The sequence below is a fragment of the Lycium barbarum genome, chromosome 8 (genome assembly GCF_019175385.1).
Source record: "Lycium barbarum isolate Lr01 chromosome 8, ASM1917538v2, whole genome shotgun sequence".
In the NCBI taxonomy this organism is placed as follows: domain Eukaryota; kingdom Viridiplantae; phylum Streptophyta; class Magnoliopsida; order Solanales; family Solanaceae; genus Lycium; species Lycium barbarum.
This window is the reverse complement of record NC_083344.1, coordinates 95,601,084-95,618,623: the sequence shown is the minus strand read 5'-3', so window position 1 is coordinate 95,618,623 and position 17,540 is coordinate 95,601,084. Positions and strand designations below refer to the sequence as shown.

Genomic DNA, 17,540 nt, shown 5'->3' with positions numbered 1-17,540 from the left:
TTTTTAGACCCTTCTCAAAAATTCTGCCCCAATTTCACGTCTTGTGTTTCTTGACGCAGGCACCGTCGTGACTCGAAGGAATTATTAGGTTCCCTCAAAAACTTTGCCATAGTATGCAGCCCGTGCTGATCGCCTTCTTCTGTTGATTGTTTTGAAAAGAATTTTTTAGGTCCCCTTAAAAATTCCGCCCCAGTTTCTAGGTTGATGTTGGCTAACTCTTACGTCGCTCCTTGTATTCTGATTTTGTAGCTTCCTTCCGAATTCCATGTTTCTGAGGCTTTCTAAGGGTTTTTGGGTTTTTCTTTTGTGACGATCGAGCTCAAAAGAGCCTACGTATCCTGTCGCAGCAGGAATCAGGTCAAACGTAGTTCGAGGTAAACTAATTGAGTTTTTGGTTTTTACTAATAATGCGATCGGGTCCGATGTGGACTGCCTACGTATCCCATTGTGGGGAAGTCAGGTCATTGCGTAGTTCATATTACATAGACTCATTGTTTTTCCTATTCTATTATAAAAGTGAGATTACAAGCAAAAGCACTGTTACAAGTAAAATATAATAATGTGATTACAAACAAATGAAAGTCCTAAATGTAATATCTCGTGACGGCATCTACATTTATGGCTTTGGTCCACACTTGTCCATCATCTCGGCTAGGACTACGGCTCCTTCGAAAAGTACTTTTCAGACCATGTATGGTTCTTGCCAATTTGGTGTGAATTTTCCTTTGTATTCATCTTAATGTGGGAAGATTTGTTTGAGCACGAGCTATCCTATTTGGAAGATTCGGGCTCTGACCCGTTTGTCAAAAGCACAAGACATTCTTTGATGGTACAGTTGTCCGAGACATTCTGCAACCATTCTCTTTTCGTCTATCATGCCTAGCTGCTCGTACCGGCTTCAAACCCATTTTGCATCATCTAGCTTGGCTTCTTGAATGATTGTTAGTGAGGTAATTTCCACCTCTACGAGTATGACTGCTTCAGTACCGAAAACAAGCAAGTATGGAGTTGTTCCGATAAACATCCAAGTTGTAGTTCTATATCCCAACAAAGCATAAAGCAACTGCTCGTGCCAATTCTTGTAGTTGTCAATCATTTTCTGAAGGATTCTCTTGATGTTCTTGTTGGCATCCTCTACAGCTCTATTTATCTGTGGCCGATAGGCAGTAGAGTTTCGATGAGTTATCTTGAATTATCACAAATGTCGTTCATCATATGACTGTTCAGATTAGCTCCATTGTCTGTAATGATAGACTCTGGCACACCGAAGCAACATATAAGGTTATTCTTCACAAATTCAGCCACAACCTTTTTGGTTACTGACTTATGAGAGATGGCTTCTATCCATTTAGTAAAATAGTCGATGGCGACTACAATGAAATGATGTCCGTTGGATACCGGTAGCTCGATGGGTCCGATGACGTCCATCCCCCATGCCACGAACGTCCAAGGTGATCTCATTGCGTGTAGCTCTGTTGGAGGAACCTTGATCAAGTTTCCGTGAATCTGACATTGATGACACTTTTGCACGAATTTGCACAGTCGTGCTCCACGGTCATCAAGTAGCATCCTGTTCTCAAGATATTCATGGATAGGATGAATCCATTCGTGTGAGGTCCGCATGTCCCTGCGTGTACCTCTTTCAGCAGCTTTGTGGCCTCTTCGGTGTCCACACATCTGAGTAACCCGAGTCTTTTCGTACACTTCTTTGTTCAGGAAGAATCCATTAGCCAACCTCTTAATGGCCTTCTTCTGAATTCCTTAACTGTCAGGTGGGTATTCTCCTTTCTCCATGTATGCCTTGATGTCAGCGTACCAAGGTTTACCATCCGGCTCTGCCTCGACGTGAGCGCAATGAGCCTGTTCCTCTTTCAAAATAATCTCCCGTGGATTAATGTGACTACTTTTGGGGTGCTGAATCATGGATGCTATGGTAGCCAAAGCATCGGCGAACTCGTTCTAAGCCTTCGTAGTGTGTTTGAAATCAATATTCTTGAATCTTCCGCACAGCCTTTGTATTAGATTCACATATGGCAGAGTCTTGTCATTCTTGGTAGCCCAATCTCCTTTCACTTGATGGATAAGTAGATCAGAATCTTTGATTACCAATAGCTCTCATACGTTCATGTCCAATGTCATCCTAAAGCCAAGAATACATGTTTCTTATTCGGCCATGTTGTTAGTACATTGAAAATTGAGTTTTGCAGCCATTGGGTAGTGTTGTCCTGTCTCTGATACCAGTACTGGTCCTATTCCTGACACTTTGTAGTTGACCGCTCCGTCGAAGAACAGTTTCCATCCTGAGTACGGCTCGGTCACCTCTTCTTCTACGACCATTACTTCTTCGTTCGGGAAGAAGGTTCGCAACGGTTCCAGTTTATTATCGTCAAGACTTTCTACTAACATATCGACTTGTGCTTGCCCTTTTACTGCCTTCTTTGCTACGTATATAATATCAAATTCACTCAGTAGCATCTGCCATTTAGCTAACTTTCCAATGGGCATTAGCTGTCGAAAGATATATCTCAGGGGATCCATCCTGGAGATAAGGGGAGCAGTGTATACTGACAGGTAGTGTCTCAGGGCGCAGCATGTTTTTTCTATGAGGATATACCTAGACTCGTAGGATGTGAATTTCTTGCTCAAGAAATAGATGGCATGTTCCTTTTTGCCACCTTTGTCATGCTGGGCCAACATACACACGAAGGCATTTTTTAATACTGGCATGTATAGCAACAATGGACTCCCCGGCCTGGGTGGCACTAAGACGGGAGGATTGGGAAGGTATCACTTGATTGTATCAAATGCCTGTTGTCACTCTTCTGCCTATTTTGTGGGAGCGTCTTTCTTTAGCAGCTTGAGGATTAGTTCCACTATCACAATCAACTGGGCTACGAATCGCCTGATGTAGTTCAGTCTTCCCAAGAAACTCATGACTTCTTTCTTGGACTTAGGAGGTGGTAATTCCTTAATAGCTTTGATTTTGGTAGGGTCTAGTTTAATGTCTCTCCGGCTAACTATGAATCCCAACAGTTTACCCGCGGGCACTCCAAATGCGCTCTTCACCGGGTTTAGCTTCAGATTGAACTTGCGAAGTTTGTCGAAGAACATGTGCAACTGTGTGGTGTGTTCTGAGCTTTCCTTTGATTTCATGATGACATCGTTTACATAGACTTCAATCTCTCGTTGCATCATATCATGGAACAAGGTAGTCATTGGTCTCTTGTATCTGGCCTCGGCATTCTTGAGGCCGAACGACATTATTCTGTGGTGGTAGACTCCCCAAGAAGTGATGAAAGTTGTTTCCTCAACATCTTCTTCACTCATGAGTATCTGGTAATCCCCTTGAGAAGGTTTTACGCACCCTAATATTAAAGATCCATAGAATACGGTTGACCTACGAGTTTCAATGTGTGATTAATGTACTTATTTATTTATAGATGTTTAATTTTCTGCAAAAAAAAAAAAATGTCATTCATATTCATACCATAATTTCAGGAAAAAATTGGCAAAAAGTCCCCTTTATAAAAGGGGTTTTTGGGTTTAAAAAATCCACGTAAGTGTTCAACTCACTTATTGTCGGACTAGGACACACTCGGGATTTCTCCCGAGTGGAGTCGCTACTATTCTAATCCTAATAAGATGAGTTTAGTTCTTATGGGTTTTTATTTTTTATTAGAAAATATGAGTATTATCTCTATATTTATAAATATATAAGAAAAAATAAGTTTTATTCAGTCCAAATTTTATCACTTTTGAAGTCCATAAGGTCAAAATATATTCCAAGTCCAAAATCCATCGTACCTCATTCTCGATCCAAATATATTTCTCTCATTTTCAATCCATTTGGTTTTGGCTTCGAGGCCCAAATCAGTCACTATTTTTTTATCATATTTTTGTTAAGTTCAGAGCCTTAAGAACATGTGATTTTCTTATTTCTCAGCAAATAAAGTCCAAATTAAAACGGCTCTTTTGAGTTTGCAAAAAAAAAAAAGGATTTATCACGGCTCAATTTAAATCCCAAGAGGATATCACGGTTTGCCCTTTAAATCATGGAAGATAGCCCAAAATTTATTACTTAGCCATTTTTGAAGAATCATTTGGACGTTGGTCCCCTTTTAACCAAAATCCCATTTTTTCCACTTTTTACCACTAGCCGTGTCATTAAACCAATTTAAAAACATTTAGAACCAAAGCTAAGTTTTGACTTGCCATGCAAAAACAGATTACTATCCCGGTTTAAAAAAAAAAAAGTTTAGCGACCTTCCACAATTCTAAACGTTGATCTCCTAAACTCTACACATGCATAGAGGTTTCAATAGTTTTTCATAAGTATTTGCATACATACATATATGATATACAACTGAAATTAAAAGAGAGGAAATCAAGCTGGTGGGCCTACCAAACCCACCAACCTCCTTTTTTACCCATGCATGGGCCTTCATCATATTTGCTTCCCTTTCCACTTTTTCCCATGGACTCGATCAAGAAAGGGTATTGATCCCTTGGCCCAAAAGGGTTATGCAATAGAACTCGCACATCGAATAGTATTTCATGCAAGCAAAGAAACAGGAAACACTGATTAGGAAGTTTAGACTATGGCTTAAATAAAGGAAACTGATATAATAAGTATATATAAGGCATGTAACTCTAACATACATCATTCAATGGAATAGAACTTTTACTAGGCATATATACCCATGTAGACAGAAAACAGCAAAGAGATAGGCCCAAATTTGCATATAACTAACTGCCTTACAATTCTAAAGCCCATTAAAAACAGTACAGAAACTGGCCCAACATCAAAAAGTCCATAGGATCATTTTCTTGACTAAAAAATAGGCAATGCCATATAAGTGAATATACATAATCATCAGCCGATATACCATGATATACACACCCATGGAGACACTAAATGCAGCCCAAAAGGGAAAGCTTCATCCTCTTGTTCCTGATGTCACACAAGATCCAAGGGGTTTCCAGGAACCCCAGGAATGGTAGACACTAAAGAAGGCTTAAGCTTAATCTCCAAGTGCTATCTTTGCCTCTCCACTTATGTGTTAAACTCATAGTATACAGGAGAAGAAGTGTATATCCAATGATGGCAGCAAACAATCCTTAGCAAAACTATCCATGTATATATCTAACAGATTTGGCTATACCAAGTGAAAAAATTTGTCACACAGCCAAAACAAAGTAAGAAATAATCCATGATTGCACAGACACAGAACCAGTATACACAGTCTACATATGACATCAATACTTGACCAATTTTCAGGAAGACAATTTTTAAATTAACCACACAGAAGAGTTTAAACAGTCATGTAGGCACAAGTACCATCAATCATCAATTCATTTAAAGAAAGTAGGAGGGTGGATATACAGTTGTATACAATAATTATGCCACCTCACATATACTGGAGTGTACATGAAGTTAAATATACCATGTATATCAAAGGTTGTACTTCCTATATATAGGAAATTCAGCAAAGAAGGGCAAAAGAGTTTTAAAATAAGACACTTGACACCAACTCCATGCACACATATGAAATGAGGTAAAATGCACAGGTACAGCATGATAGCACCAATGTTTAGTTTAGAGGCAAGGGGAGCATACATGCCACAGGGAGATGGCTTTGACATGTTAAAATATTGTGAATCACATAAGTCCTAAAACACACTCGCTCTCAATCTAAATCTTTACTCATTGCTAGTTTACACTGTACCTAGGCCTACCTTTTGATACTTTTCTAAACACAGACAAACAGTCATTTAAGGTCATGGAAAATGAAATAGGCATGTACAACAGAGTCAGGTAAGGCACAAAGTGCAAATTTTTCCTATAGGACACTCCAAAGAAACTAGCAGGGTTCCCAAATCGTCAACCAAATCCACAGTTGCTAAATTCAGGGTTTCTCACCTTTCTTGTATGCCATTTTTACTTTGAAACTCAAGATACTAAATCATCAACAAAATTCAAGTCCTCTAACTTATAATAGACATCAAAGGAGTATATAAAGGTCTGGTTCACTAGGTTCATTTCAAAGCTATCCTTAAGTAAGGCCATACGTAACTATAATCATGTAATATCAAAACAGGTATTAAGGGTAACTGCATGTGCACATAAGTTTCAGGCCTCCCTCATCACTTTAAAAATGTCAAACTAATCACTTAGAACATGAGGCAGTATCATTTTTGAGATTTTTAAAGACATTTTGTTTTAAAAGGTTCAGACAGATTTGGATTCAGTCATGGAGAGCTACAATCACATTCTTTTGACTCAATAACGGACTTATCATAAAACTTTAACCACAGAGCACGATCTAGGTGATAGATAATCATTTGACTGAATCATACAGGCTTCATAGCCACAATTGGTTTCAACACAAGATAAAGACAATTAGGGATAGACCCTTTTAAAACTATTTAAAACATTACATGTCTATAGCAAACAGGGGACAATATAGGGTGGTTCAAGCCGTAGTCTTTAGAATTAAGGAAATCACAGATTTAACCAGCTAAGACCAAAACCAAACAATACATAACAACCACTTACTTCAGTCCTTCCTAGAATTTTATACAAGCACATTAGTGGCAGAATTTTAATAATATTGACTGTAGGCAGGCAAATCTCAAAAGGTTCACATGTATAAACATGGTTAGTAGGCATACAACATAGTTCACAAAGTTTTTTTTTACAACATCAATAGACTTAATAGGTACCTTACTCAAATGAACAAGGCTTAAAATAGCTACTCTTAGGGTCTTAAGATAGCAAAGGTAGATTCAAACAAATTACAGCAGGACACAATTTCATCATAAAAAAGAAAGAAGTCTAAACAAGCATGATATCAAATAAGTTGTCCCTTCATATACTAAATCTTGTCTTGATGATCCTTACCCTTTTATCATCAGACAACACATGAGAACAACCTAAACAGCTTACCTTTACTATTGCATCATGAATTATACAGAGAACTTAGATAGATCTACAAATGCTTATCAGATAAACTGCCATTTTTGAGATTAAGACCCCAGCTACATTAGACCAAACTTTAGATTGACCATGAAGGCAGATAAAAGGTGTTCATTGAGAATAATACATGTTGGCTTATTCAAAGTAGTTCAAAAATAGTTTCTATGCAAAGTTAAATGAGAACCAGTTCAAATAATCATGTTAAAGCTTTCAATGCTACTTAAGCTTAGCTTACATATAAAGACTCCATATAATCAGTTGAACCCTCACTTTTGCCATTCCATTTGGAACTTAACTATTCAGGAATCACTCAAATGATGAACTAACATAATATTTCAAACTAATCAAGCATTCAGAAACCTTTAAATACATACTAATGTATTAATCTCTTCTAATAACTAAAGTTAAGCTATCTATCATGTTAATGTAACTACAAACTGAGGAACAACAGGTTCATACCACACAAGAAACTAATTTAACCCAACAAACAAATCATTACATATTAGTAAATAATCTAGGCTAACATGGAACTAGGCAGGAACTCAAACATGAATAAGCATATACCTAGGCCCATATCTAGGCTAGACTAAACACATCACTAAACTGAGATTAAACTAAGTTAAACCATAAAAGAAAAATAATATCTAGACTATTATAAATAGCTCATAAATACAAGGCATGAAAAAATAGAAGGGATAAGCAATTACCTCTTTTAGGCACAGCCTTTGTCAATAATGGATTTATAGATCTTTGCTCCTCCACAACACAAACTCGGCCACAAGAAGAAATAAAACCTAAAATTTAAACTACCACTCGACCAAAACTAAGGAAATTCAACAAAGTGTCCAATTCTAATGTCGATCACTTGTTAAAAAAACCTAGTATCGAGTTTTTATATGAATATATCGCTCCTCCTTTCACAAATGTAACTTGGGGTCCATTTATATAGAGACCCCCAAATCTTTCAAACCCTAGTCGCACCGATGTGGGACAAGTCCATTTTTTGGACTTGTTTTCTCACAATCGTCATCGTGCAGTGTGGATTGAGTGTGAAAAACAAATAAAGGGTCAGATTTCACCCAACCTCAATAGATCCTCGTGGTCACCATTGAACCAATTACGTTTAAGGATTCAAAGTCGCAAAACACCAAAGGTAATTAAAGAAAATCAGTCATAGACCGTTGCAATACCATAAAAGTAAGAGAAAGGAGAGGATTTTACCATGATAAGGTAGCGTTTGGTGAGATTTGGAGACGAGGCATTAATTATTGCCTCAAATGATCGAACCAAGACTATAAAAAGCGTGCTCCCACCTGCCATTTTGCCGTTTTAGGCAATGTGACGAGGAAAGAGGGTTTTCTCCTCGTGGCGACGCAAGGGTTTGGGTGAGGGGGAAAGGGAGAGACGCAGGGTGCGTTTGGATGAAAAAATGAAAAACAGAAGGGGCCTTTGCCCTTCTATTTACCGTATTGGGCCGGCTCATGCCCTTTTGGGCTGGATCTCGATCCAATGTTTAAAATATAAGGGGCCTATCGAATATATATACACATATATACATGCTGTTATAGCCGTATTTTGCACGTTTGGATATTTCAAAGTCGTCGTGGAAAGTTAAGGGCGAGACCATTTTCAAAAAATTATTTTAATGTACAAGTTGTTATGAATATTATTTATGACTATTATTAGTATGGAAATGTTGGAAAGGCCATGGGTAGAAAGAGAAATTCGCAAAATGGCTTATGGTAATATTGTGGAAGGCTAGGGGTAAAATGGGAATTTCACAAACAGTCTTGAAAGTTCATGAAAAATTCCAAGTTGGCCGTGTGGCATAAGTGGTATATGTCCACAGTTTATTATTTAATGGGGGCTAATTATAAATTACAAAGATGCATGGGCCAAAGCTTGCACAAGAAGACATTTAGTCTTCTTTGTTATTTTCAAAAAAAAAAAATTCTAGAAAAATGGAGGAAGGGGATCATGTGTCTATATTCTTATTTTAAGGGACTTAAAAATAAATAGAAGAAGTGGTGGAAAGAATATATAATAAGAAGACCATTAGTCTTCTTTGACCAATTTGGAAAAATTCAAGAAAAAGAAAGAAATTTCTAGAAAAATATGGAGAGAAAGGCATGTGCCCCTCACATGTTCATAATAACTATATATATATATATATATATATATATATATATATATACATAGAGAGAGATGGCCAAGCAAGACAAAATATTCATCTTCCAATTCAAGAAAAACTTGAAGAGAAAATATAGTAGTATTCGGCCAAGGTTGGCTAAAATGGAGTCCATGGAATTGATCAAGAAAAAATATTTTCTCCTAGTACTCTAAGTAAATGGAAGGTCCTCTACAACGTGGAAGAGTTGTTGGAGCAAGAAAATCCTTCACTTGGACAAATCCATAACCTTGACTAAGAGGAAACATGAAAGGAAAAGGTAAGAATTTAACCTTCTTTTATATGTTATGGGTGATTATGAGTGTTGTAGAATGAAGGAATCCATGAAATTCATGAAATATGCATATGTATGGTGTTTGGCCGAAAATGTGTTGCATGGTATAGAAATGATGAATTAATTTTATGTAGTATGTTGGTTGTTGTTATAATGTGTAGAAATGGATGAAAATTTATAAGGATATGTGTGTAGTTGTTGTGGCCGAAAATAGGGGTGATGTTGTGAGATATGATGAATCGAATTTATGTAGCATTTTGATTGTTGTTGTGTGGTGGATTTTATGATAAATGAAGGCTTAATGGTTTGAAATGAATATGAAATTGTTGGTGTGTTATGAAGGAGTTAGTGCGACTTTGTTATGGCTTCTTATATTTGTAAGAATGATATTGTTAATGTGTAGGCTATAAATATAATTCATGAACTTGAAAGTGAGCCATTGTTTGGAAGATTGTAAGTTGGGTGGTGTAATTGAATGTGAAAGAAGGGTTAAGTAGTTATTGTTCTTGTTGGAATTGGAAAGTGTTGGATGAAGTAGCATGTTGATTGAATTGTTTTGAAAGTCATGTGAATTAAATTGAATTAAATAGAATTGAATGTTGGAGTGTTGCTAGAATAATTGCTAGTGTTGTTGTTGGTTTGGCCGGGTTGAATTCCCGGATTGTTGTTGATTGAAATTGGCCAAGATAGATTCTTGGGGACGATGTATTTACAGGGGAAATGCTGCCGAAATTTCGGCAGACAAATGTTACTTTAAAATCCCACTTCTAAATGCTCTAATTAAGGTTTGGTAAATGTGACCAATTTGTAGATTTTGGTGAATTTGGAGCTTGAGTTTGGAGAAGAAAAAGGAGCGGAAAAGGTATGTAAGGCTTCACCCTTTCTTCTTTGGCATGTCTTAGACATAATAGGTCGAATACGAGCCTCGGGGACAACTCTATTCTCCGGAATCCGCGCCTAAAGTTTCCCTTTTTTCATTCAGTAGAATTGAATTAAAAAGTGTGCAAAATGTTGGAAGAATTTCCTAAACCTCTAGAACTCGCATAAATAGGACCCGACTACCCTAAAACCCTCACAAGTAACGCCATGACATGTAATATATGTAAATTTGGTACGCCGCCTCATTTGATCCGAGGTGGGCCCACTGGTTCCCGGATTTACCTTATTGTTCCGCTTGACTTACTTTGAAGCTGAATCCAAAAGAAACCTTCGATCCTTATTCCATTACCAAATGAAAAGTACTGTACCTATCCCAACGAGAATACTTCCATGATGATAATGATAACGATGATGTCAGAAAAGAGAATATGCCTATGATAAGTACGACAAGAATGATTCCACGACTAAGAGTCTTGAGCTAAAAATCCAATGTGAATATGAAAGTGTTATACTAGTTCTTGAACCTTAATTTTATTCCGCAGCTATGACACTAGTTTCTAAAAGACTTCAAAGAATATGAATTGACGGATATAATGCCCATGATTTCATTCTATGCTCTCTCTTAAGGCTATTTTCCGTTGGTAGTCTCGCCTTAAAATACTCGTTCCTTCAAGGTGAGACAAAGTGACCATGAGTATTCCATAACGTAATCGGAGGTCACCGACCTTACGTCACTCCGATGGACACATGACTTCTTTGGGCTCTCATGCATGCCAGTTGTATGACATATGTATATGAACGTGAATATGTATATGTATATGGGGAAAAAGGGGAAGGGCCACTGTTATATCACCACCTGATTCAGCTGGATTTCGTCCCGGACGCGGGATGCCCGGACGCGGGATATGGGAGAGCCGGATACGGCGTCTGTATTTGTGATATATATATTGGGACACTGTTGGGGAGGGGGGTGGGAGAGCCGATGTACTCGGCGTCTGTGAATGTAAATGAAGGACATCGTTTTCTGAAATGTTCTGTTTTTCTGTATATGTAAATAAGAAACACCGTTTCCCTAAAAAAGAAACTAAGCATGCATGACATCTGCAGAAAGGCATTCCTATGTACAGGTTACATCTGTTCCAAGATAAGCTCCATATGTCGATTCCGTTATTATTCATACTGTATATTCCTTTATTATGTCACTATTCATGCCTTACATACTCAGTACATTACTCGTACTGACCCCTCTTCTTCGGGGGCTGCGTTCATGCCGCGCAGGTACACCAGCTGAGCCACAGTTATCATAGAAGATGTTCCAGCGGAGTTGGCGGGCTCCACTTGTTCTGGAGTGCTGCCGAGTCAGAGTATATGAGCTATGGTGTTTGTTCAATGTTAGAGACTTTGCAGACAGAGTCATGAGTATAGAGTGTCAGCTTGGTAGACGGCTTCACCCGTCACAATGTTATTACGTTTCATGTCGCGGGTCCCATATGATGATAGACATTACTTATGAAAAAAAAAATATTGGAGGGCTTACCATGTATTTATTTCTTAATTGATACAAGAGTTTATCTATGTAATAAGAGTCAGCGGGTTCGCTCGGCTCCAGATATGGGGTCGGGTGCCCATCACACCCTAGTAAAGTCGGGGTGTGACACATGCGATATACATGTATATTTGTGTATATATGTGTATATTACGCTGGACTTTGACACTTGTTTTAATAAATAACCATAATTAAGAATAGACTAACTAGTTAGACTCTTAATTATGATTAAAAATAGGTTAATTAAGCAACTAAAAACTAACCTTGCAAACAATGGCCATAATTGGCTTAACTTTAAGACCTGGCTGTTTTACTTATGGCCTTATTTGGTCTAATGAGCCATCTTAGGGTAACATTTACAAAAATGACCTTAATTACTCAGACCAATGATTTTGGCCCTTTCATATAAGGTTACAATTAAAGTAAATAAAAATTAAAAGCTAATTTTGCAATAATGACCCCAATTAAGGAAATTGATTTTCAATTGGGACATAATTGGACTATTAATTGATTATTTCAATTATAGTCATTTAATGGGTAATTTACAGAATAAACCAAAATTAAACACTCAATTAATTATGATAAATTCTAACAAATTGATCAAACAAGAATTGAGGGGTAAAATGAGTAATTAATTTAATTAACCAGATTCCTTGCATTAAATAGAGTAAAATATTTTCTAATTAATTCCTGATAATTTAAACAATTAAATAAATAATTATTTTGAACTATTTCCTTGATTAAATTTAGCAAATGTATCATAATTGCTGCAAATTAATTTTCAAATGATTTATAACATTATAGAAATTATTTTACCAAATAAGAATGGTAAAATACTATCTAAATAGTTTTATAAAATCATTTTGACTTCTAAAAATATATATTTCACTTCGTTTAATAGTCAAGGACTCTGGGTAATCAAACAAGTTATGAGAGGTCAAAAATTAAGTGTCAACAAGGGGTACCCGGTGAAACAATCTACGAACAATGCAGTTCCTGCTGGAAGCAATTATCGATGAGGATGTGGATGTGCGGAAGGGGAAAGTTATCTTTTGGACTGGCCCGATTAAAATCACGGTAGTCCACACAGATTCGGATTTTTTCGTCCTTCTTGGGTATTGGCACTATGTTGGCCAACCACATGGGGTAGGATGCTACCTCCACTATCCCATATTTTATCAGTTCCTCCACTTTGTCCTTTATTCAAACACTCAGATCTGGTTTGAACTGTCGGGCCTTTTGTTTGATTGGGGTGAAAACCACTTTAATGGGTAGTATGTGGGCCATTATTTCAGTGCTTAGTCCTGGCATGTCAGCGTAGGACCAGATAAAGATGTCCGCATATTGCTTGAACAAAGCTACTAGCTCTTCTCTCTGCGGCTCTTCCAAATGCGCATTGATTCTTGTTTCTTTGATATTTCTTCATTGTCGAGGTTGATCACCTCGGTTTCATCCATATTGGGCTTCTCTTTGTCATCCAATTTCTCTATCTCCTCTATAAGGCCTTCTGGCATCATCGTCTCCTCGTTGTACTCCTCGTACTCTTGTTCGTCACTTCCTCATTCGTTTCACGACATGTCATGACATTTTCAGTTATTTTATCATTATTATTATTACTGAAAAGTCGAGGCAAGGTGGAGTCAGGTTATTATTATTATCATGCATAGTTATAAAGAGATTTTTACGTAAACTGAGGTTTTTCATTAATTTCAAAGTAATTAATTACAAACTGTGGTCCTGGTCCAGATCAATATCGGATCATTTTCGTTTTTTAACATCACGAAGTAATTTAAAAAGGGTTATCAATTGGGCCACAGTCGATTGCAGTGGTTTTTTGACAAAATATTTAAGACCCATCTCTCTACCGAGGAGCCAGGAAGGAAGTGGACATCTAGTTGTTTATGAGCTCTCCCAGCCTCAGGCTGTGGATGGTGGGCGATTTCTTGCACACTTCAATGATGGCATGGCATTCTTCCTCTCGAAACAGCATCTGCAGGCTCTTATCAACTTCCCCATTAGTTGGCAGCGACATTCAGTTTGAAATTGACTGGTACAGACTCGAAATTGGTTGAGGCAGCTCCTCATCCCTTGACTCTCTTTTGATGGCCCTTGTGAGTTTGCCCTAGCTAGGACCGTATCCCAGCCTGAAATAATAGTTCTCCTTTGGGATCGGCACAGACTCTGCCACGCCACTCAAATCCTTTCCCAGGCCTTTCCCTGGTTCAAATTGATTATTCAGCATTGTGCATGCGATCATTTTGTACACAGTTGGCATGATTTTATGATTCATTTCTTCAGCATGGGTTGCCCCAGCATATTCCACCACGTGAAAGTCCGATCCCTTAGCACTCCCCTCAATCATCGGCACTATAGTGTAAGGACATTTCTGTGTATTCTTTTCAGCTTCAATCACGATCTCTTAACCGTCCCATTCAAATTTCATTTCCTGGTGAAGAGTTGATGGCACTGCCCCTACAGAGTGTATCCACAGTCTACCCAAAATCAAATTGTAGTTGGCCTGCAGAGTGTATCCAAGGGGCCCATTAGGATGTGGAGGTCCACTTCGCCTAAAGGGTTACACTGAGACCCATCAAATGCTCCAACATTGGTCCAGCTCTAGCACTTTTTTCCGATGTCGTGGCCCAGTTGCACAAAGGTGGTTAAGAGACAAACGTTGAGTCTTGCCTCGTTGTCAACAAGTACTCGCTCTACCACCTGGTCACAGCACTTCAGAGTAATGTACAGGGCCTTGTTCTGGGTGGTTACTCTATTGGAAACTCTTCTTTGGAGAAGAAAATCTTATGTTCTCCAATCACATGGGCCACTAATCTGGCCAGATCTTCACTACTTGTGCCTGTCGGCACATGTGCTTCGTTTAATACTTTCAATAGAGCTTGCCTATGAGGCGGAGAGCTGACCAACAAGGCTAACACCAATATCTGTGGCAGTGTTTTCTTCAAGTTCTCAACAATTGAATAAACTTTTTGTTGCACTCACCACAAAAAATCCTCTGCTTTTCCTTCAGTGATTATCTTTTTCTTTTGGGCATTCAGCACCAACTCCTCGGGAATATAACATCTCCCTGAGCGAGTCATTCTTTGCACCATGGCTGCTTGGACCACGAACTCTTTTCTTGGAGCCGGCGTTGTCTGTTGAGTTATCTGGGCGACCAATGGGGTTGGAAAAAGTGCTTTGAAATTCGGGATTTCCTGGAGATTCATCGATGCTGGGACCAAGACTTTGAAATTTGGATGCTCCTGCAGCGTGAGGGAAGCTACTGTCTGCTCAATTGTTTTGACGGTCCTGGGGATTAGAGCTCTGCAGTCTACCCAATCTTCATTCCTCTCAATCATGTGAATTCCATTGTTTCTATGATTTAGCAATGGGTTCGTGTTCACATTAGGTGCTATCATCTGTAGGTTGCTTTCTCTTTTATCAATCAAATCCTGAATCTTGTGCTTCAGGTTGATGCAATCTTCTGTACTGTGGCCATTACATCCTGAATGGTAGGAACAGGTTTGATCGGCTCTGAAGAAGCTGTTTTTGGGCTGAGCCAATTTTGGAGGGACTTTTGATTAAGGCCTCCAGCATGCAGCCTTTCGAAGAGTTGGGTCCTTGACTCAAGCAATGTAGTGAATTTTTTAGTCGATTTTCTCTCAAAAGTCAGACGTGGCGCATTGTACGTCCAGAGTGGTGGTTGGATTTGGTAATTTGGAGGTGGATGACTTTATGGTGGGCGGTAAGTACGAGCCATTGCTTGGTAATTTTGTTGTAGTGGTTGGTAAGTAGGTGCGGTTGCTTCGACGTTTGGTGGCAGAACTGTATAAGCTGGCACAGCGGCCGTGAAACTAGGTTGTGCATAAAATACCAGCACAGGGTTGTAAGGGGAAGTTGAATAACTTGCAGGAGATGGGGTTTGGAAAGAATATGGTGGTTCTTCTCGCCTCTTGGTATTTGGACTTGGTGTGTGGGATATACTCGCTATCTCCTCTTTCTTTTTACGGAAGGCTCCCAAAGCATTTTGGCTTAACCCTTTGTTGAATACGCTAATGATTTTTCCAGATTTGAGGCCATCTTCTATAGCCTCTCCCATTTTAACAAGTTTGGAGAATGGCCTCCCGGCCATGGGAAGCATTCGGTCATAGAAATCTGGCTATTGGGATCGGATGAATACTGAAACCAACTCTTCTTCACATATCGGAGGCTGAACACGAGCTGCTTAGGCCCTCCATCGACTAGCAAACTCACGGTAGTTCTCTGTTGACCTTTGTTTGACCTTTTCAAGGTAATATTTGTCTGGCACTGTTTCGTCATTGAATCAAAAAAATTCCATGAAGAACTCTGCCATATCCTCCTAAGTGAGCCAGCGGCGTGTGTCTTAGGTTGCAAACCACCCGACGGCTTCTTCAGTTAAGCTTCGGCGGAATAGCCTCATGATTAAAGGTTCGTTCCTTTTGACTCTGATCAGCTGGTCGCAGTAGGAACAGGGATGTGCCTTGGGATTCCCTATCCCGTTGAACATTTCAAATTTTGGTATCTTGAACCCTTCCGACAGGTCTATGTTCGGATGCATACACAGGTCATCATAGCTTAGACCTATGAATTTCCTCACAACTCTGTTAGACTTTTCCAACAACTCCTCCATTTTTCGTTCCATGTCCTTATCATGCTTATCTGCTCGGCTGTCGAAGACTTCTCTATTTCCTTGTAGTGGTCTAACTCTTTGTGACGTAGAGAGGACTCATTAGGGATGTTAGAATATGGAAGAAAACAGTTTGATAGGTCGGGGTTTTATGGGATGGTGTTATTTACACAGTTGGCAAAGCAGGGATATGGGGGCGACTTGCCAGGTTGAGAAAAATCGGCTGAGGAGCTTGGTAGGAAGGAACTCAATGAGAGGATCCCAAAATTTCAGTATATTTTACTAGAGGTGGGGTGTGGTACGAAGTACTGACGTGATGTGGGTTAGAGGGATTTGGCGGAGGTGGGATAGTTCATGGTGGGTAAGTTGGGAACTGTTCAGGCATTAGAGAGTTGAGCGAGCGGAAAGGCAAGAGGGGGCTTCCTCGCCTCGGCAGAAGTGTCTTTAGTGAAATTAGATGTATCGGCCTTAGAAATTTTGTCCTACAGGGCAGTGACAGTGTTGAGCAACATTGCAGTTAAATCTTCTTGGGGTGATGCCTTTTTGGGGTCTAGGGTATCTCTTTCGCGAAGGACGGGCTCATTTATTTCATTTTTCGGGGTACCAATCATTTTTTCCTTTCCTTTGTCCAATTCTAAGTTTGATACCAACGTAGCTTTAGATCTCATAAAGTATGCCAGTTTGCATTCTACACTAATCAGTCTCATTCTATAAGATAAAAAAAAACTCAAAGGCAGGTAAAGTTAGTTATTGAAAGTAAAGAAAGATATCACATATTTTGTATTTAAAACTCACAGAGCACATAAATTCATGTATTTTAGCCTGAATAATTGATTGATCCTTTGTTCCAAAGGTTTGGGCATTTGTGGGCTTTTTATGTTAAGTGGATTTTAGTCCAATGGGCTTTGCGATTGACTGACTTTGGCAATCCTTCTTCTATGTTTAAAATGGGGGAGGGGATAATAATTTATATTATATAAGGGCCGACTCTTACGTAGACTGCCTACATATCCCTCCACGGGAAATCAGGCCCTG

The 17,540-nt window shown here is 38.8% G+C and overlaps 1 long non-coding RNA gene across 1 annotated transcript; it reads left to right on the top strand.

Moving 5' to 3' along the window:
• Nucleotides 1-9,344: 9,344 nt before the first annotated feature.
• LOC132605153 (uncharacterized) lies at nucleotides 9,345-11,844 on the top strand. The gene is made up of 3 exons (XR_009569063.1): nucleotides 9,345-9,423; nucleotides 10,250-10,300; nucleotides 11,596-11,844. It is a non-coding gene; the product is annotated as an uncharacterized LOC132605153 (long non-coding RNA).
• Nucleotides 11,845-17,540: the final 5,696 nt, after the last annotated feature.